This window comes from Mustela putorius, unplaced genomic scaffold, assembly GCF_011764305.1.
Source record: "Mustela putorius furo isolate JIRA1106 unplaced genomic scaffold, ASM1176430v1.1 tig00000450_pilon_pilon_pilon, whole genome shotgun sequence".
NCBI classification, from domain to species: Eukaryota; Metazoa; Chordata; class Mammalia; order Carnivora; family Mustelidae; genus Mustela; species Mustela putorius.
The window spans coordinates 1,372,813-1,394,333 of record NW_025421385.1 but is presented as its reverse complement, the minus strand read 5'-3'; positions in this window follow the sequence as shown (position 1 = coordinate 1,394,333).

Sequence of the window (21,521 nt, the reverse complement as noted above, 5' to 3'; positions counted from 1 at the left end):
CATCCCGTGTGTTTCCTGGGTGTCCGTCGTGTAATTAGAGAACTCAAGGAGGGAGGAAGGCGGGTGGGATGGAGAGACGCAGGGAGACAGAGACAGAGGCGGACCCGGGAGAGCCGATGTATCGGTTTGGGTCTGAAGGCGGGGAAGATTGCTGCTCACTGTCCCGGCCACCATCACGCGCGGGGGCTCCATCATCCATGGACAGCTCCATCGTCCATGGGAGGCTCTCTCTTCCGTGGACAGATCCGTGGTCCTTGGGCAGTTCCATTGTCCACAGAGAGTTTCATCATCCACGGGCAGCTCCGTCATCCACGGGCAACTCCATTGTCCATGGACAGATCCCTGACCCTTGGCATCTCTGTTGTCCATGGGCAGCTCCACCATCCACGGGCAGCTCCAATGTCCATGGGCAGCTCCACCATCCATGGGCAGCTCCATCTTCCACGGGCAGCTCTACCGTCGGTGAAAGGCTCCATCACCAGAGCACAACTCCGTTGTCAGTGGCCACACCACCCAGTGGACGGCTCAATCCCTCCAGTTCTTTAGGTAAAAAACCTGTTATCCATGATTCCTTATTTTGTCTTATATTTCACATTCCATCAGTTAGGATGTGCTCTTGGCTCTGCCCTTAAAATGTAACCAGGCTCCAACCAATCTTCACAGCCTTAGTACCCGTGGACTGGAACCAGCCCTGATCTGTTTGGAACACGGTGGCTCCCCTGCTTCCTCCCTCACCCGAGGTCCATGTCCGGGCGGCCTGCCTGCCACGAGCCTGCTTTGTTATCTACACAGGAAACAGAACGATCTTTTAAAAACCGAAGTCCTGTGAGGTCAGTCCCCTGCTCAAAGCACGTCAGGGATTCTCAGCACTATAAGGATACACCTAAAAGCCTTAGCATGACCTATGCAAGCCGGGGGGGTCTGCCTACAAGCCGGGGGGGTCTGCCTCCCGGCCACGGCTTACCGCATCTCCTCTCACGGCCCCTCGGCCATGCCCATTCCAGCCACCATGGCCACCTGCCCTCTGTTCGTGGGAAGGAAGGCTCCTCCTCAGCCCCTTTGCCATCTCAGACCCAGGGGCTGGAAAACCTCTGCCCTGGGGTCCAAAGGGCCCTTTCCTTCACCATTGCCTTTAAGTCTCTGCACAGATGCCACCTTCCAGGGAGACCTTCTTGGCTGCCAGCTTCCCAAGCGACGCTCGTGCCTCTGGCGCTTTCCTCCCTCCTTTTGCATTTCCCTCCACCCGATGGTATGTGTGGCCCGTATGTCCTGAATGAAATGCAGGCTCCAAGGGGTGTTGGACCTGTTGCTTCCGCACACCCAGCTCTGGCTCACACTCAAATAACACTCTTGAGTGAGCTGGCGAGAGCCTAAAGCAAGTGATGCCTCACCGTGACTTTGTGCAGGAGTCAGCGTCTGACGAAGGGACGCCCGTTCAGCCTTGATGGCAGAAGCACTTCCCTGCAAACGACCTCATTGTTGGGGTGACGCTGCTGGATTCTGCAGTGAATGAGTTGTGTAAAGTGATGAAATACGGAAGACTGCTGTTTTCAATGTTTAGAGTCATCAGAGCATAGAAAAGGACCCACGATTACGAGCTGGTCGCACGGAGGAAGGGTCTCCGTGGCACGTGCGGGGACGTGGGAAGGGGGTGGTCCAGATCAGCCCGTTCCCTCAGACTGGAAGGCGGGGGCTCGATCGATCGCGTCTACATTTGTGGCATCAGACATAGAAATTACTGAAAACTGGTAGATGAGGACTGAGAGTAAATGTGTCAGTACATGTCGGTAAGCAGATGGCTTCATTCCCTTCTGTGGGTCTTTAGAGCCCCGTCCAGCAAAGCCACGGGTGCGTGTCCATAGGCTCCATGCGATAAAACCCTCCCTGTGGAAGGTACCCCGTGTCCATCTCATGCTGCCATGTGCCCACAGCATCTGCAGGAACCTGGACCCCTGTAGCCTGGGGCTGCCCCGTAAAGCCAGTTCAGCCCGGCAGCGGCACGCTGCAGGATGGTCCTGCCGGGGACGCTGTTTCCCGGCATCGTCAGGGAAAGCCTTGTAAGGCCGATGGTTCGGTAAAAAAACTAAGGTTGTCCACAGTGTACATGCTACAGCATTTTTCACACAAAAAAGCCTGAAAATAGGAATCCACATGTGCATTTGTCTATTTGTACACAAAGAAACTCTGGAAAGACACACAGGAGACCCGGAGCCACGCTTACCTGCCGGGTGGGAGCCGGCGATGGGTTCACGACAGGAGGGAAGTGCCCCCAGGCTGTGTCAGAACAATCCGCCTTTAAAATGTGTTGACGTCTCACCCGTGAAGGAAATGAGACAAAAATCATGGCGTCTGCATATTCGTGACATCCCCGAGTCATTTGCCGTCGCGGAGGTGTCTCATTGACTATCGGGATCCACGCTCGCTGGCGCTTTTGTGAGTGTTTTTGTACCTTACAAAATCAGGGCTTCAACAGAACGAGGCTGATGCTACCTTTGTCTCCCGTGTCCTGGAACCTATGGCTGTGACCCAAGAAGCCCCCCCAGAGCCCTACTGGGTCCCGAAGCTCTGGTCCTGCAGCTGCTCTCAGGGAGCACCCAGGAAGGTAAGGGGACGACCGGAAGGTCAAGGGTGGCCAGGGAGAGGTGAGCCAGCTGGGGCCTAGCCTCGGGGTTCAGAGCCTCCTCCGGGGCCTCGGGAAGGGGCCACGGTCCAGGATGACGGATGCCGCGTTCCCCGAGCCTCGCTGGGCCCTCCGCAGAGAGCACATGCCCTTGCTTCAGTCCCTGAGAGGCGAGGCCCCTGGGGGAGGCGGATTCGCCCGTGACACAGACTAGAAGCCAGTGGTGGGTTTGGGTTGAGGACAATATACCAATTGCGTCTTGTTTCCTTCCAAGAAAGCAAGTTTGTGGCTGGCTACGAGCAGAGCCTGCCCCGTGTGGCCCCGGAGCCAGGCCGTGTCTACTCCTGGGCAGGGGTGGCCCTCCCGGCTGCCCCCCCAGGCGGTCCCTCGTGTGTTTCTGCGGACGTGGGGCGCCACACCCCTTCGGGGCCGGTGTCTGCAGCACCGGACGGGCCCGCGGATGCTCTGGTGAAGAGAGGGCTGCTTCGGGCACTCGGCAGACAGCCCGTCGCGTCCTGGTAGGAGCCGGACAGCCACAGCCGGGTCGCCGGTTCCTCACCAAAGTGGCCCCTCCTGCACTCTGCCGCAGTGGGGACTCCCGTGTCCCTCCCGCATGCGCCCCAGACTGCCTCGCAAAATCGCGCCGGGCGCCGAGGTGGGGTCTTCGGGTAACACGGGCGGAGCGTCGCTTCCACTCCTTCAGGGGCCTTGCTCCCGCGGGGGACACCGAGGCCGTGCCTGTGCTCCGGAGTGGGTCCCTCTCAAGACTTGTGTGCCCTGCGTCGGCTGGGCCCTTGGAGCCGCTGCGCCTCAGAAACGGGGTCACTGGGGAACGAACTCTGAAACTGTAGGAACGCACGCCATCTCCCCACTTCGTCTTCAGTTTTAGAAGTGAAGACGCGACCCAGTGCACTGCAGAAGGACAACAGAGGCACCTGGGGGACCGCAGGGGAGGCCGCCGTGTGTGACGCAGAACAGGGGGGCAGCTGAGGAGCCACGGCGTCCGCAGGCACCGGGCAGGGTGGCCGGGTGAGTCGCCTGTCCGCCCAGGGTGAGGACGGTGACTTCAGGAGCCGGGTCTCCGTGTCGTCACGATGACATGTGCTCTTTCAGATCCTGGAACTATTAAACTCGACCGGTCATAGGATCATACTGAACCATAATTATGGGACAAATGATATGCCACTGAATGAAGATTTAACGCAAGTGTTTATAAGAAAACCCACCACACGCTGGTTGCTGCCGCATGTCCGTTCGTTGGCCCAGAGAAGTGTCCCTGTGGCAGCAACTGACAGGCCTGGGCGTCCCCCGGGGCGGGAGGCCCCCAGACCCCCGGGCTCCGCAGTGCTGACCCTCACCTGGCAGAGCTGAGGACTGGCTCCCGGCTGCCGCTGGCGCGCGTGCCAGGGGGAGGTGCCTGCCGTGGCACGGACAGCATGTCCCTGTCTTCCCGTGTTCTTGTCTTAGCACCTGTCACCGGGGACTCTCTCTCTCCCCGGGAAAGGTCTGTCTTAAGGGGCTTCCTGAGAGGCGTTTGCTGGAAGAGGAGTTTCTGTCGCGTCCTGGGTTTTGACAGGAGGGCGCCCTCCCAGACCAGGAGCCCCGACGCAGTCTCTCTTCTCTAGAACTGGACATCTATGACTGCAGGGGCTCTGGGTGAGAATGCACGATGTGGGGGCTGAGTCCCACGGGTGGGGGCCAGCGCGGACCCCGCGGTCTTGTGCACCGGTGACCCCAGGCAAGGGGGTGCTCCCTCAGCTCCGGGTTTCGCTGTGGCTTCTGGCCACGGCACGCGGCTGAAGTCTTGCTAGAACGTTCGCAGTCAGGGCGTTTTGGAACCTGGAAAATGCATCTTCTGGACGTGACCCTGCACCAGGGGCTGGACAATTCGGCAGAAGCGCAGTCAGAGCCAGGTGAGCTCGTCTGTGGTTCCTGCGTGTCCGCGGGCCCCCGGTCGCACTCCACACGCCGCAGGCCGTGGCCGCAGCAGTGGGACTCGTGCTCTCTGGGGTCTGGAGGCTGGTGGCTGTCCCCCACCCCCCACCCCTGCCCCGGCCACATGCAGCCGTCCACGGGGCCTCAGTGCGGTGCATGTGAGGGGAGGGCTCTGCTGTCCCCTGCTGGAAAGGACACCCATCCCCCGTAGCACAGCAGGGCCCACCCTCCTGACCTCCCCTAACCCCACGGCCTCCGTGAAGGCCCATCTCTGGGGTCGGGGCTTCACCGTGGGACTTCTGGGAGGTAATTTGGTCGGGACAAGGACGTCATCATCTGATGCCACCATCATTCGCCAGGTGGGGTAGCAGGTGGTCCGGCCCCAGCTCAGGAGACCCTGTGGGAGACGTACTGGGCGGGTCCTGCCCCCAGGAGGCCCCGCCTCGGCCCCCCTCCCCGCCCCTCCCCTCCCCTCCCCTGAGCCCTGTCTCCCCTTCCCGAGGGGCTCCCTAGTCCCGGTGGAGGGTCGCCTGGGAAATCACTCAAGACGGTAACTGTCTGGGGACCTTGTACTCTGGATAGCTGACGGCCGGGGCCCACCCTGTCTGGACAGGGGCCGGGCGGGAGCTCCTTCTCCACCAGATGTTGAAGCCATGTTCCCATCTGCAAAAGGAACGCACCCTCTCTCCCAGGTTCAGGCGTGCATTCCGACCCCGTAGTGAAGTACGTGCACGTGGCCACCCCACACGCCCCTTCCCAGACAGGCACAGGCTGGGAGAGATTGTCGGCAGCAGCCGTCTTCTCGGGTCCTAAACCCTCATCCTGCAGTGCGGAGCCTAGACTTCGGTCCTGCCCCGCGGCCCAAGCCGGCCCCTCTTCTGTGTCCTGGCCCACGGGGGTCGCGCTTCCACTCTCCTCCTCTGCGCCCCCCGACGTTGCCGTTAGGCGCACGAGGAACTCTTCCCATGGTGACTCTCCTCTGCCTCCTACCCCTGTTTGCTGGGGACGCCGGGGACGCCAGACTCAGGACTGGCCTGTGGGCACCTGCAGGCAGGCCCTGGGGCACGCACGCCGCTGCCGGGGCAGCCCCCTCCGGGAAAGGATCCAGAGCGAGAACTCCGACGTCCCTCTCCGCTACCACGGGCAGCTGCGCTTTCCGAACCCCAAAAGCTGTTGCGCCCGCAGACCCCCTTCCGTGTCTGGGCTTGCAGCCGTCTGCGGGACGTGAGGAGGGCCGTGCCCGAGGACACGGGGCCGCGGCGGGAGCGGTGCCGACAGTCCTCAGGAGCACGCGGAACCGACACCGTTCGGCTCCACTGCCTGGAAATCACGCTGCAGAGCAAAGACTTTTTAAATCACTCTCTCATGACTCAAAAATAAAACACAATTTTGTTCCGTCTTAAACATTCACACAAAATCACCTCTTTGGGGAAGGAAAAAAACAAGACTCCACAGTCCCAGCCAAGAAGTGTGCCGAGAGCTGTGAGTCACTGAGCGTCGGCGTCTAGCGAGGGTCCGGGAGCGACCGTGGGAGAGCACAGTCGTCGGCTTTGTGCACGGGAGCCGCGCGAGCAGGGGCCGGCGGTCGCGGGAGCCCACTGGGCAGGGGCGCTGTTGGTCTTGGCACGCCCTGCCTTCCCCTCTGGGCCTTGCCAACCGGCGTCTGCTGCCCGAAGACCCAGCTCCGCACCCGGCTCCTCCCCGGTCTTCCCAGGTCAGCCGGCCTCTCCCGCACCCCTCCGGCCCTGCACCCCGGGCGCCACGTTGGGGTCTCACAGCCAACAGCACACTGTCGTGAGAACGTCCATGACGTAGACTTCTCTCTGGTGCCTTCGGTCCCTCTCCCCAGTGCCAGGGACACGGCCCCTCGGGGTAGGCACGCGGGCCGCCCGGTTGTCTAACGGACTGGGCCCGCTGGGGGATGGGGTGTGCCGTGGGCCCAGCGCATCGGTATCTCACAGCCAGGCCTGCCGGCAGGAGGAACTCTTCTGCGAGGAACACCCACGGAGAGCCCGTTCTCGTGACAGCCGTGGCGTCTGCAGCCAGAGAGGAGGAACACGCGTCCCCAGGATGTCCTCCGGGGAACCGAGGTGGACCACGTGAAGGACCAAGCCTGACCCCCCGGGCGGCAGGGAGAACCCGGGTGGGGTCGAGCGCTCTGCAGGTGAGGCCCTGAGAGGGGACCCATGCGCCGGGGTGGGAGCCCCCAGTAGAGATCAGGACCTCCTGCTTCTGTGTGTGGGTTGGCCACACACACACGGCGAGCGGTGCCCACACACGGGGAGTCCGCTGACGCCTCCTGCCTTGGCCACACTGTCCTTTCCCCGGGGGCTTGGCCCGTCCGTGCAGGCAGGTCAGCCTTGCGACTGGCTCTCCGAGCGGCGGCCCCCAGCTCTTCCGTGAGAGCGCAGCTTACGGGGGCGGCAGAGAAGAGGGTGGCCAGTGAGGGCCGGACGCCACCTCCCCGAAGGCAAGGGGCCCAGGGCTGGCGGAGGCAGGCTCATTGGGGAAACAGGGACTTCCTGAGCAGCGACGATGCGCCCGAGACCCCCGGGATCCCACGTCACCCTCATCAGGGCCCTCCAGGTAGCTGCGGGCACCCTAACGCTACGAGGAGAAATCAAGTCTCGGCTCGGTCACATGTGAGCCACGAACCTGCGTCCAAACGCTGCCCGAGCTGCCGGCCCTGCACGGGGATGCCCGTCCTCACTCGCCACCCCAGCCCGACCCTCTGTGGCTGAGGCTGGCTCTCCCCCTGGTCCGCCCCGGGGGGAGGCGGAGGCCGGCGGGGACAGCCACGGGGCCGCGGGTCTCCACGCACACGCTGCCGGCCTCCGTGGCAGCGAGCCCTCGGGCCTCCGCTCCCCTCCTGCCCCTTGCCTTCCTCCCCGTGCTGGCCGAGCGTCTGCTCTTGGCGCCTGCCGGGCGTGGAGCGGGTCCCGGCCCAGAGCCACCTCTGGCTCCTAGAGGCTGCCCCGGGCAGAGGCTGCGCTTGGCACCGAGCTCCGAGCACCCAGCGAAGCAGAGACGCGTGTTTGTAGGGAAAATTCAGATGTTTCTCTGCGCACGAAGACCTTGTTAGAGAGTCATCAGATATGCAGAGGTTGGCGTGAAGCATGATTTCCCACAAAGCTTCCTCACCACCGATGAAGGGAGGGACTTCGAGGGCAGTCGGGGGGTCTGGCCGCGGTAGCCTCTGGGGCCGGCCGACGCCCGCACGCGGTCTCCCTGGAGGAGGAGCAGAGCCTGGGGCTCCGCGGGGGCTGCTGTGCGGCCACAGGCGTCCGTGGACCCGCCTCATGTGGTCCGCTGTGTCTGGACCCACCCCTGCCCGATGACGCGGGCGCAGCACCTGTCCCCACGCGTGTGTGGGGCCGTGGCCAGCCCAGGGTCCCACGGCCGGTAATTCCGCAAAAGGAGCAGCGACGTGCCGATGCAGAGCCCACGCGCTCAGCACTGTTCTGCCTGGGGAGCGGATCGTCTCGCTCTGCCCCTTTCCCTCCGTCTCTCGCTCACACTCTGAGCTTATCTCCCGATCTCTGGGGAAAGGGCTGTTACCCAATGCTGGGGATAATCCAACATTTCTCCTGAAGCGCGCTACGAAAACCAGGAGACTGGGGGTTGCCCAAGACGCCGAGCAGGGTTCCTTGAGGCCGCCGGGGGCACCGTGGCTAAGCTTCGCACCATGCAGAATCAAAGGCTTGCGTTGGAGCCTTGTAGAACACTAGTGCCCACGTAGAGGCCGCTGCGGAGGAGACAACAGGCCCGGCAAGGCTCTGGCGTCTGAGCTCAGCCACGTGGACAGACCCGGAGCTCTCGTGAACCCCCTTTCTCCTCCTAAATCCCCAGCAGCGCCGCAAAGCAAACTTCCTTTAAGGCATGTCAAAAGCTGTACACATCCCAGGTGGGCCAAGAAGAGGCAGAGTTGGTGTAAAAGGAGCCAAGAATCTCCGTTTGTTGATGAAAGGTAAAATTACCCGCCCGGCGCTCTCTGCGTGGCGGATCCAGCAAGGACCTGGGCTTCTGGGCCCTCCTCGGAGCACACCGGCTCTGCGGGGCTTGGCAGAAACGAATTCGCTCCGGCCTGGCAGACCTTGTTCCACTTTCCCGGACGTGCTCCGAGCCTAGGGTGAAGGTGCAGGTCCCCCCGGGCCTGCTCCGACCTGGCGAGATGGCTAATACTTCAGGAGGGAGTAAATACCTTCCGAAGCCTTTTGTCGTCAGCGGCCGACAAGTGTGCTTGTGTGTCCTGCTTGAAAGCCTGACAATAGGCGATGGAGGCCCCGCGGGGCAGCAAGCCACGGGGGAGGGGGAGGCGCAGGAGGCCAGTGGCCGGGGAAGCACGACGTCTCCTCCAGAAGAGGAGGAGTCCCCTCCTGTTCCCAGGGAAGGGGCCTGTGGGTCCTAGAGTCACGTCCCGGAGTTCCGGGAGCTCTGCGGTGGCCCGTGTTAGAGGTGCCAGTTCCTCAGGCCTTGGGGGCTGCCGGAAGCTTTCTTGTCTTATGTTTGACAAGCAGCTCCAGAAAATTCCTGAAAAGGTCGCTCTCAGCCCCACAAACTAGGCAGCTTCCACGGGCCTCTCTCCAAGACGAGAATGAGGACAAGTGGGAGGTGGTAAGTCGGCATCTAAGCCCCGGGGAGGAACCTGGGTGTTCGCTCTGCTGCGGGCGCGGGACGGGCTTGATTAAGGAGCAGCCTGGTGGCGGATTGGACACTAGTGGGTTTGCTGGCATGTCTCCCCTTCCCAACAAGCTCCTGGCGTTGGGGACAGCACAGGAGTGGGAAATGAGCCACCAGGAGCGCCAGACACAGGGCGGGAAACAGCCGTGGTCTGCTTGGCCTTGTCAGGCCGCTTGGCGGGAGGAAGGGGGTGGCTGCGAACCTGGAAACACCCCGCACCAGGCGGCTTGAAGAGCAGACGGGCTTTCCCACAGTCCTGGGGCCGCACGGTGCGTGTCTGGTGAGAACCCGCTTCTCTGTCCACAGACAGCGTCTTCTCCTGCACCCTCCCCGGGGGACGGAGCCCAGGGGCACCGTGGGGTCCCTTACGGGTGCCGATCCCATGCGTGGGACCCCACCCAGATCTCATCACCTCCCAAGGATGTCAGGAGTGATTCTGGGCACACGGGTCCTTAACAGGGTTCAGTGTGAGAGGAAAAGCAGCACACATTCCTCTGCGAAAGGGAAGGACTTGACTTCATAGGTCACGGTAAACCTGCCATCGGACAGGGAACACTGTCACCCCACGGGCAGCCCTCAGCCCACGCCGTGGGTCCCTGTGACAGGGCCCCACGTGATCCCCAGACCTCCCAAATACAGCCGCGGGCGGGACTGGGGCTTGGCTGTCGCTTGGGCGGGTGGGGCCCTAAACGTGCTGGGCTGAGGGCAGCCGGGGCAGGTGGGCCAGTCAGAGGGCAAGGAAGCCTACGAGGCAGCCCAGCCGGGTCAGAGAGTCTCTAGTCCTCCGGAAACCTGCCAACGGGAAAATCACCGACTCCGCCATCCCCACCAGATGAGAAATGAGCTTGTGTTGATTTTAGGACAGACAATGACATGCCCAGAGCGAGGACGAAAGAGGTTCTTCCCTCAGTGGGACTGACGTCATGTGCTTAGTGGGGCCGCTGGGCTCTCTCCTTGGCCCTGGGCACCTGGGGGCACCAGCTCTGGGGTCCCGGTGGGTGGGAGGTGGTGGGGCTCGGAGAAGGGCGCACCAGGCAGCGGGCGCAGCGTGGACACTGGTGCAGACAGAGTCACCGACGTAGGACACGATTTCGGGCGGAACGGGTGACCCCGTGCAGCCAATGGGGGACGAGCTGTGCGCCCGAAGAGGACAAGTCAGAGGGAACAGGAGCGCAGGGGGAGCTCGGGTGTATTCTGGTTATACGCCCTTTCCTTTGTCAGGTACATGATCTCTAGGTATTTCTGGGGTTAATTTTATTTTTTTTATTATATAAAATATAAAATTTTTACAATTATATTTTAATTTATTTTCTGGGACTTAATTTTATTATGCTCCGTGATGAATCGCCACCTCACGCTCCAAAACAAAAGCAGAACTTCAGCTGGGGAATGGGACCGAGTGACCGAGAGTCTTCAGGACTGTCTTCCAGACAACGCGACTCTGAAACGGGCCCCCTGGCAGCGCTTGGAGGGAAAAGCCTCCTCCAGCCGTGCACCGTTCTCAGTCCTCTGGCTCAATGCACCAGAGGCTTTCGGACCAGGCCCAGGTTTACTGGGATCCGGACCCAAAGCCTGGGGGACCTCAGCGGGAGGCAGGGCTTTCTCCCGAGCATTGAGCACGCACACAAGCAGATTCTGGACGAGGAGACACCGAGGCCCAGCCCCGAGAGCCGCCTCCTGTCCTGCTCCTTCTCTCCCCTGGGCGCCAGAACGGCTCTGATGTTGATGGTCAGCCCTGCCTTGTTTCTCTCCGCGCGTCCTGCGACCCAGTGCGGCTTCATGGCCTTGAGCTTCATGCCCTTAAACCCACGTTTGCTAATACTTAGAGTCACTGCTCTTTGCTACAACGGCCACACTTACCTGCGTGTTACGCAGGGACACAGGCCGGCTGGCGAGCCGGCGCTGATGTCAGTAATGGCCTCATTTAAGTTCTGTCCTGCTCACCCCATCAGGCCCATCGCGGGACCCCCTGAGAGGACCTGCCACGGTGCCGCCTGCCTGAAGTCTGTTGCTCTCCGTCCGCCGTCCTCCACGCTCCCAGGGAGCAGGGAACATCAGGAGAGGACCAAGCAAAGACCCGGACGATTTACCGAGTGAGCTGCCCTCTCCCGCTGTCCCGACTCGTCTCCTCCCTCAGACGGCAGCTCCCCAGCCCAGCCAGCACCGAGGGTGGCACCTCCCCGTGGGGGCCACCCCACTGTGCCTCTGCTCTGACGTGCCGCGGGGACCTCACTTGCATCTCGGTAGCGCACGGTGACTGGGCTGCTTGAGGGTACGCGTCCACCCGGCCGGGCCACGTACCTGGGTGTTTGCCCAAACAGCCTTCCAGATGTGGCCGTGAAGCTCTTTCTAGATGCGACTGGCATTTAAATCAATCAGCTCTGAGAAAGGCTGATGACATTCCATAATGTGCTGGGCCCCGTCCAATCGCTCGAAGTCCTGAGGAGGAAAGTCTGAGCTTCCCCAGGAGAAGGGGTTCTTGCGCTCATGGAATTACTCGAGCCGCAGCATCTCTCTCCTTGGGGCTGAGGCCTCGGTCGGCCCCGCAGATCTCAGGTGTGCCAAGTTCCTACAATCAAACACCCTCCTTTTTTTGAAAAAAAAAAAAAAATTTTTTTTAAAGATTTTATTTATATTGGCAAGAGAGAGAATGCGCGAGCCAGAACACCAGTTGAGGGGAAGGGAACAGAGGGAGAAGCAGACTCCCGGTGAGCGGAGCCCGACTGTGGGACTCCATCGCAGGCCCCGGCACCGTGACCCAAGCTGAAGGCAGACGCTTCACCAACGGACCCCCAGGTGCCCACAACGCCTCTCTCTCTACAATCGATCCATCAGTCTCTTTCTCGGGAGAACGCGAACACGGCATTTTCTCAGCAGTAGGAGGCTCCGCGTGGTGGGGTCTGACTCGGCACAGAACCGTGCCCGCCACTCCCTCTGCACAAGCACACCCACTCCGCCCGTCCGCACCCTCTCACGGGGCCGCGGTCAGGTGCTGTCCCCAGGAGCCACCTTCCCGCAGAGGGAAAGCCTCGGGTCCCTTTTCTGATGGGAATCCTGTCCCCCGAGAGTCTGCTGAGGCCCGACATCCTCTGAGATCACGTCCGATTCCAGCCCCACGGATGTCTACGTCCCAGTGCCCTAGTCTGGACTCCGTGGCCATTCTCAGAGAGCACGCGTCCCAGAGAGCATGCCCCGGCACCCAGGAGTCCCCGGGACCCAGTGTCCGCCGCGGGATGTCACAGCACAGCAAGACCTTGTCGTGACTAAGTGTGACCCCCAGCAGGTGAGAGGAGATGAAAAGACGCATCGCCCCGGGGGGGGGGGGTCCGTCCCCACCAGGAGTTTCATGGGACCCGCTCAGGGAACCAGCATAGCAGACATGTTAGTCAGAGGCATCCAGGGAGCCAAATTCTGGGGAAACACAGCCAGGTCTTGAGTTCGACGAGTGCCCAGACAACTCAACAACAAACAGTGTGGTCTTTGGCCTGGGGGGCAAAGGCCCTTTTCCCCAGAGCTGGCGTCGGCTGCGGAGTGGAGGTGAGCCAGCGGGAGAACACAGGACTCCGGCAAGAAGACCCAGCCCTTTGAATCGGGTGCGGACAAGAACTCGAGGGCCAGAAGCCTGAGCCCTGGAGGGGAGCTGAAGCTCTAGACGTGTGCCAAACTGCCAGGGAGATCTCACTCACAGGGGGAGGGCTTATCTCAGCCAGAGATCGCTCGCCCTGCCTCTCCCTCTCGCCCGCCGGCTGCTGCGCCCTGCACCCCCGAGGCCAGGGGCCGAGCCCCGGCAAGCAGGCGGCCTGGAGCGGGACCAGGACACCCCACCGCGGTGGGGGGCTTCCCAGGACAAACGTCTGGGGTGCAGACGGCGCCCTGCTCTTGCTCGTGGCCCTCCAGGGGGGCGAGGAACTCCGTTCACAGACGCGAGCAAACCTTCTTTCCAGTTTTTAAATTCTGTCGTGCCCATCCCCATACGGGGCATCCCTGGTGCTTGAGGAGCGCAGCTGCTCCTGAGGACGAGAGCCGTGTCCCGCGGCTGCAGGAAGGAGCCTCGTTTTGGGAAAGAAGGGGTGTGCCCTGGGCAGCCTGGGGCTGAGGGAAGAAAGCCCGCATGGCCGCTTCCCTGCAGCTGGGCTCGGGCGGACGCGCAGCCCAACGTTACGTGTCCGTCCCGCTGGGACCCCTGTGGTCCTCTCCGCCCCTCTCCGGAGCGGAGGACCGACCAACCGGTGATCTCATCCAGGGCCGAGCCTCAGCCCGACTCTGCTTTGAGCCGGCTGCTCTCCACTGTGCCAGTAATTCTGTGAATTATTTAAAACTTTGTTCTTTTCCTAAAATGTGACCAGCAAGATGGAACCCTCTTCTGTTTGTTTTCCTGGCTCTGGGGCAGGTGGTGTCTCCGCCAGGGGACCCGTTGGGGGCGAGGGACCCTGGCCAGAGGCACAGGGACAGCCACGCTGAGAGGAAGCCGGCACACGGGCTACGGGGCTTCCTCTGACTTTTCTCTGAGGAATTTGAGGGCCTGCATGTGCTTGCACGCATGTATGCGTGTGCACAGATGTGTGTGTGTGCGTGCGGGCGTGTGTGCACACATGCATGTGGTGGTGTGCGTGTACACAGACGTGGGCGTGTGTGCGTGTGTGCACACATGTGTGCGCATGCATATCACGTGTTGTGTGCACTGCCTGCAGCTCACAGGCGCATGTGTGTGCCTGCACGTGTGCACATGTGTGTATGCACACATGCTTGTGTGCACATGTACACATGTGAAAGTGTGTGCGCATGTGATGTGTGTCTGTGTTCACATCTGCGCACACATGTGTGCACATGCACGTGTCTGTGCGCAAACATACAGGTGCGTCAGTGTTTGTGTGCAGGTGTGTGTACACACGTGTGTTTAAGGCACATGCGTGTTTGTGTGTTTGTGTGCACACGTGTGCAGGTGTGTCTGTGTGCACGCAAGTCTCTCTGTGTGCACACACGTGAACGTGGCTGTGCGTGTGTGTGCAGACACGCGTGTGTCGTGTGTGCGCGTGTGTGCATGCACGTGCTGGGTGTGCGCGTGTGTGCGTGCACGTGCTGGGTGCGCGCGTGTGTGCGTGCACGTGCTGGGTGTGCGCGTGTGGCGTCCCCCGTCCTCCTCTCTCCTGCGCGGGGAGGGCTGAGCCACTCTCACTCCTGCTCCTGGGGATGTGTGTCTCCTCTCCCTGGGGCTGGTGGACGCCGTCTCGCGGGCCCGTCCTGCCGGCTCCTGAGGGCGTGCCGCACGGGAGCCTCATTCAACCTTGAAACGTGCTGTCCCGGTTTGGGAATGTTCTGGAGTTGTTTTGCCGGGGGTTTCCTCTGTGCTAGGTAGGTGGCCTCCAGGAGAGCCTGTGATGCCCATGCTTCAGGGTCTTGGCTGGGAGGCCCTCCCGACCAGGCGGCTGGACTTAGACACGGTTCTGGATGGGTGGAGTGCCCAGAAAGGGCAGGTTTCCCTTTGAGATGAGGCTGGGCAGTGGCCGTGCTTGCCCGAGGGGGTCGTGAGGGGCCCTCGTGGCTTCCGGCTGTGCGTGCTGGGGAGAGCTGAAGTCTCCAGCGTGCTGTCCCTGGGGTTTGGGCCCAGTGGCCGCAGGTGAAGGCGCTCAGCAGGAAGTCAGTGGAGTGTAGCATCAGCAGGGCGGGGCCTCGCTCGTGATGCCAGAAAGTGCCCGCTGTGCGTGCCGTCCGGAGAGCATTTCTTCCCTCGATCCTCTGTGTCCTGGGAACGGGGTGTTCGGTCCAAGTGGGGATCAGACGTGGGTGTGCGGCTTTCTGGCTTATGGGTTTAAATCCGCTTCTATTTGCTTGGACGCCCAGGGCAGAGCACTGCTTCCCTGAGCCCCGCTGCTGTAGGGCCTGTCAAGGAGAGAGCCCAGCCCCTCCGTCTTCCGGCGCCCCGCTCGGGTCGGGTGGCAGTGGGGCTGGCAGAGGCGGACAGAGGCGCACGACCCGTCTGGTTAATTCTTAACCGTGTGTTTGACGGTGATGACCCACTTGCCCCCAACCCTGTCAGGGCCTGAATTTTACATCTATAAATGCAGCAGCAAGCCAGCCGGACGGGGTGTGTGACTCACTGAAGTTTCAGTACCAGTATATCCCCAAGGGACCAGTACATCCCCAGGATATACTGGGGTGTCACGCGACAGGTGAGCGTGCTCGGAGAAGCTCTGGGTGAGCCCTCTCTGGAGGCTGGGGCCCCCCGTTCTATCCCTCTGTGCCTGGGTTTGGGGGTTGGGGACACAGGAGTCGCCTTTCAGCTCCTGCCCTCGGGGCTCCGGTCTTCCCCAGATCTCGGTGGCAGGTGGTCCTGGGAAGCCTCCTTCCCAGAGCTGGCCTGTCCCTGATTGCTGTCCCTCGGGACGGCTGGGGCAGAAGACACGCTTGCTCTCCCCCGTGGCCGCACGGGCTCCCCTCCTGGTGGCGGACAAGGAAACAGGTTTCCTAGCGCCTGGCCTACCTGTTGGAGCTTGGGATCAAGGACCAGTGTCCGTCTGAGATCCAGTCAGGGAGCCTGGGCTGGATGACGGCTCCTGTCACCGGGGCTCTGCCCTGGGCTGTTCTTGCCGCTGTTTCTTTGGGCCACATTCCCCCAGGCCAGGCCAGGCTTCTGCACGGGCAGGGGTGGGGACAAGGGGTGGGGGGTCCTCCCAGCCCTGCTACGTCTCCCCTTCCCAAGGCCCATGTCCCCACGTGGGGCTCTGACCTCCCCTGGCTTTCCCTCCCGGTTGTCAGGTCGGTGGGATCAGGCCGTTTTCTGCACCTTCTCCTTCGGCCGCCGCTCTGTCTCCCCATCTCTGCTGGGTGAAGAGGGTTTTATTTACCTCTTCCTCTTTGCAGTTGCTTTGGAAGGAGCCGAGGGCAGCCCGTTCTTGCGTGCTGGGTGTGTGGACCCTCAGACGCGTGCGTCAGGAAACCCCCCGGGACCCTGCTGGCCTCTGCGCGGCAGGTGGCGGCTTCGGGCTCGGCTTCTCCGAGGAGAAGCTCCCCCGCCGCGCCGGGCTTCCTGCTGTCCGCTCAGACCACGGATGGGACATTAGTCATAGTCTGGTGGTTCTGAGTGCGCGTGGCCGGCCAGCTGCCTGTCTCCCCGGGGAACATTCCTCCAGACCCTTCCCGGAGGGTACAGGCCAGCGTGCAGTACTCCCGGGAGCAAGTGGGGGAGAAGCCGAGCCCCTCCAGCATCTGTCATTCGGACCTGCCTGTCCCCTACATGCACATCCTTGGGCCCTGCCCTGGATGGTCACAGGTGCCCAGCAGCCCTGGGGCCGGCACTCGCGGCTCTCTCTGCTCGGTGGGAGCGGGACAGAGGCTGTTCCGGGGCTGCACCTCCCTGAGAGTCTGACGTGGGGCTGAGGGTTCCATGACAGGGTCAGCCTGCCTTCCTGTCCACCTGCCCCTCTGCTTTCCAGTTTCTGCGATTTTTCCGAACGTGGGCACCTCTTCTTTTCTCTTTCTCCTTATGGATTTATGGCTTTAAAAACCCCACTACCTTCTCTTTGGAAGTATTTCTGGAGAAAGCAGGAGAAAATATGGGCATCCCAACCACAGTCACTAATTGGAGAACCCTAGGTATCCTTTGAATTCTTCTTTTCTTTCTCTTTCTTTTGCTCTGAGGGAAATGTATGTATCTTACTTTGAACAAAAATAGTAGACCGAAGTACGGACCGTGCGCACTGTTAGCCAGCCCCATCGTTCCCTCAGCAGAGAGCAGACGTCCTGAGTTTACACATCAACACATGCTCTTTGCCCCACACTGGGGCATCCCCGAGGGGCACAGACCCTATGCAACCTGTTAGAGGGTATCGTGACTTTCTCAGCAGAGTTGCTTCCTTTCATAGTGGCAGATAAAATAGTGGCAGGCAATAAACTGACAAGTTCTCAAAGGGACAAAATATCCTAAAAAAGCCTTTCATGATCATGATCCCGGTCACTTAATAATAAAAAATAATGAAATTTGAGGGTTTTTTGTTTGTTTGTTTGTTTTCATTTTTGTTTCTTTGATTTCTCTTTCTTTCTTTCGGCTAAAAGCTTCAACCACTCATGCTGAACAGGGTTCCAAATTACTATATATTGATCTTGTATCCTGCAACTGCACTGAATTCATTTATCAGTTCTAACAGTTTTTTTGGTGGAGTCTTTAGGGTTTCCTATAGGTAATACCATGTAGTCTGCAAATAGTGACAGATTTATTTCTGCCTTTCCAATTTGAATGCCTCTTATTTCTTTTTCTTGCCTAATTGCTTGGGCTAGGACTTCTTCTTCTTTTTTTTTTTTTTAATTTAAAAAAGAATTTATTCATTTGATACAGAGAGAGAGATCCCAAGCAGGCAGAGAGGCAGGCGGGGGGTGGGGGTTGCAGGCTCCCCGCCGAGCAGAGAGCCCGATGCAGGGCTCGATCCCAGGACCCAGAGAGGATGGCCTGAGCCGAAGGCAGAGGCTCTAAGCCACCGAGCCCCCCAGGCGCCCCTGGCTGGGACTTCTGATACTGTGTTGAATGAACACAGTGATGACGTGGCGAGAGTGGGCATCCTTGTCTTGCTCCTGATCTTAGAGGAAGAGCCCTCAGCTCTTGATCATTGAAGATGATGAGTCTGTGGCCATGTCATGCGTGGCCTTTACTGTGTGGAGGTACATTCCCTCTCTACCCACTTTGTTGAGAGTTCTCATTGTAAATGGATAGCAGATTTTGTCAGATGCTTTTTCTGCATCTGTTGAGTTGCTCGTGTGGTCTTGACCCTTTACTTGGGTAATGCGGTGGAGCTCACTGGCCGATGTGTGGATGCTGAACCACCCTTGTTTGCGTCCCGGAGTAAACCCTCCTTGATCTTGGCAGGTGATCCCTTTCATGTCATGTTGAGCTCCGCTTGCTGGGATTCTGTTGAAGATTTTTGCGACTCTGTTCATCCGTGATACCGGCCGGTGATGCTCTTTTCTTGTGCCGTTGTCTGGTTTTGGTATCAGGGTGATGCCGGTCTCGTAAAATTAGTTTGAGAGAGGTCCCTCCTCTTCTCGTTCTTGGAGAGTTTGAGCAGGATGGGTGTTCATTCTTCGAGCATTTGGTGGAATCCTTCAGGAAAGCCATCTGGTCCTGGACTTTGGTTTGTTGGGTGGTTTTCGATGAACGATTCGATCCCCTCACTAGTACTCCGGCTGTTCAGATTCTCTATCTCATCACGGTTCAGTCTTGGTGGTTTGTGTGTTTCTAGGGCTTCATCCATTTTTGTCCAGTTTGTTGGCATAAGATTGTTAATAACAATCTCTTCCGATCCGTTGTATTTCTGTGGCAGAGACATAATGTCTCCTCTTTCTTGATGTTATTTATTTGAGCCCTCTCTCGCTCTCTCTCTTTTTTTTTTCTTGGTGAGTCTTGCTAAAGTTCTGCCCATTTTGTTTATCTTTTTAAAGAACCAGCATCATTTCAGCGATCGTTTCTGTTGTCTTTTCAATATCTATTTCATTTATTTCTGCTCCATCATTGTTATGTTCTTCCTTCTACTAAGTCTGGGGAGATGCCTTTAAATGTTCTGCTTAGACCTGGGGCAGCACACTGGTGTGGTGGGATACCATACGCATGTGTGTGCCGGGCTAGGAAGGGGCAGGGGTCGGAAGATAACTGAAGGTCTTTCTTGGGTTGTCCACTTACACTGCTTCCTGCGGCCTAACTCACACCGTGTGCTCACACGCTGCACAGTGTTCCTGGCAAGCCATACTTCTGTTGCTATTTTAAACACTCTTCCCCCCTAAAGGCAGTTCTCATGTGGAGAGGGGAAGGCGCTCGTAGAGTGTGGTTAATAAGGAGGAGGACCCCAGAGGCAGCTCGGCCCCTGGACCACGGACCGGCTCGAGGCCTCTCCACACTCACACGTCACACCTTCGTTACTCTTGAGAGCGAAGCGCTTTTCAAATGATCGTGATTTTAGCTCTGGAGCCGACATATTCTCTAAGTTTCGTGTACGAACACATGCAGTTTCGTGAACGACAAAAACAGCTTCTGGATATTACGGAAACAGATGGATTTCAAGAAGCATGTGCTGAGTCTGCCCGCGGGAGCGGCATGTTGGGACCTGACGGTAGATCGGTTGTGTAGATTGACTTGATCTCTGGCAGCAGGAATCTGTCCTTTTAGAACAGCTCAGGCATCTCCTGTCAGCTTTAGAGGGAACGTTCTCACTGTAGAAATAGCAATTTTGCATTTGGCTTTGTAGCGAATTTTTATTTCTTCGGAAACATTAAATCTTACTTTTGGAAAACACTCTAGTGGGGTTGAAGGATCACGGACAAACCAAGAACAATCTAAAGAGATTTTTCACTTGTTCGGTGGTGGGTCTTGATCAATGGGCAAAACAGTGGGGGCCGCCGGCGGGCACCTGAGTACTCACGCCTGCCGCAGTGTGGGCTGACGGGGAAGAAGGACCCCAGCCCTGGGGGAGGCTGACTGCTGCTCCTACCGCTTCCTAGTCGTGCAAACCCGGGCAGGCCCTGTAGTCTCCCTGGGCTTTATTATTACCACCTGGAAATAATGACTTTTCAGAGTTTCTGCAAGAATTAATTAGATAATGTGTATAAGACACCCAGCATATTTCAATTTACTTAAAATTTCCATAAAGTACCTGAAAAGTGTTATCACAAAACTTGTTACAAGCATCTTGAGAAGGAAGGGTAAACTTGTTCACGTGATTTTATTGACGACAAAGACAAATTCAAATGATCTGTTCCTTAAATGTATAAAATAGGGGAAGAACCTCTGAGTTAGGCAACGGGCTCCCACACGCACTGTGGCCCTGAGCGCAGCCCACGTGGTTTTGCCGTCATGGTGAAGGCCAGCCTGCCAGTCCTGTCCATCCGCCTGACTGGTCAGCTCGGTCTCTTGTCAACCCTTTTTTGACACGCAGGTTTCTGGAGTTGGGGCTCGGATGAAAAGCCCAGGACTGAGGGGAGGGACTGTCAGGCGAGTCCGTCCCTAAGGGGAATGGAGTGGCCTGGACGATTCCTCTTGCCAGGGCTCAGGGCTCAGCAGAAGCGGGGACAGGGGCTGATAGAGGAAGTGAGCGGAGGCGGCCGTGACACAGGTCTGTGCTCTGACGGGGGACAGGTGACACGGGTCTGTGCTCTGACGGGGGACAGGTGACACGGGTCTGTGCTCTGACGGGGGACAGGTGACACGGGTCTGTGCTCTGACGGGGGACAGGCAGCATGGCGATGCGGAGGTAAGCTTTGGAAGACAGGATCAGCGGACCTTTCCTTAAATGGCCCACAGCTGCCTATGAAGGTAGAAAAGGGAGCTGACAGAAAGTGTTCTAGCCAAACACAAGTTACCCAGAAATAATAATCACATTATATCGTAAAATAAGGTCCTTCTGTCGTGTTACTGTAGTCCAAGAAACAAAGTAAGGTGGTGTGCCCAATAAAGGGTTTTGCCAACGGCGTCAGTGCATTCTAGATCTAAGCCCCGGGTGAATACTGGCTGTTTAATTTCTCTGATTCCAAGTTCTGGATCCAGAAGGCATGTTTTAGAATGACCTCTAACCATTTGTTACTTTCAAAAATCCCGCCTCTCCGAGAGAAGGGAACTTCTCCGCACTTGTCTGTCCTATAGGAACTGCTTGGAAAACACCGAGTCGATTATTTCCCGTCTAAATTTTGAAATGCATTTGTTCTTACTAGTGGGGGCGACTGTCTGGTATTCCTGCCAGTTGTGACTTTCTGGAGACTTCAGAGCAGCAGACAGAACTATGACCCAGTGTTTTACATAAACGTATTATTTTTCGCCATAAAATGGAACCTGGCTACGTCTGCAGACTCCACCACGAGCATCTCTGAGAACGTGACACTTGGCGGGTAGCGCCCGTGGGCTCTTCTCGTTGTTAGGGTCTTGGAGGGACCTCATCCTGCCTCATTTGTCAGAGACACAGACGTACCCAACACATTTATCTTTCTGGAATTCCCGGAGGATCTGCAGGTGTGACAGACAAGTTGACACATCTTCCTTGGCTAAGAGGCTCTGAGAGCCAAGTTGTCTCTGCCCCCGTGGGCCCCCACGCCTCCCGAGGAAGGGGAGGAGGACTGCCGGCACCACAGGCTTTCGCAGCCCAATCTGGTCCTGATCTTGTTGGCTGTGAGATCTGGCGAAGGTGTGTGACCTCTTTGCTTTTATTTCTCATCTGTAAACTGAGGATCATGAAGTCTTGCTGTCGCCATCCTCGAAGTCCGTGAGGGTCGAGGAGCAGACCTGTGTCCGCGCCTCCCGAGGGCTACAGGAAAC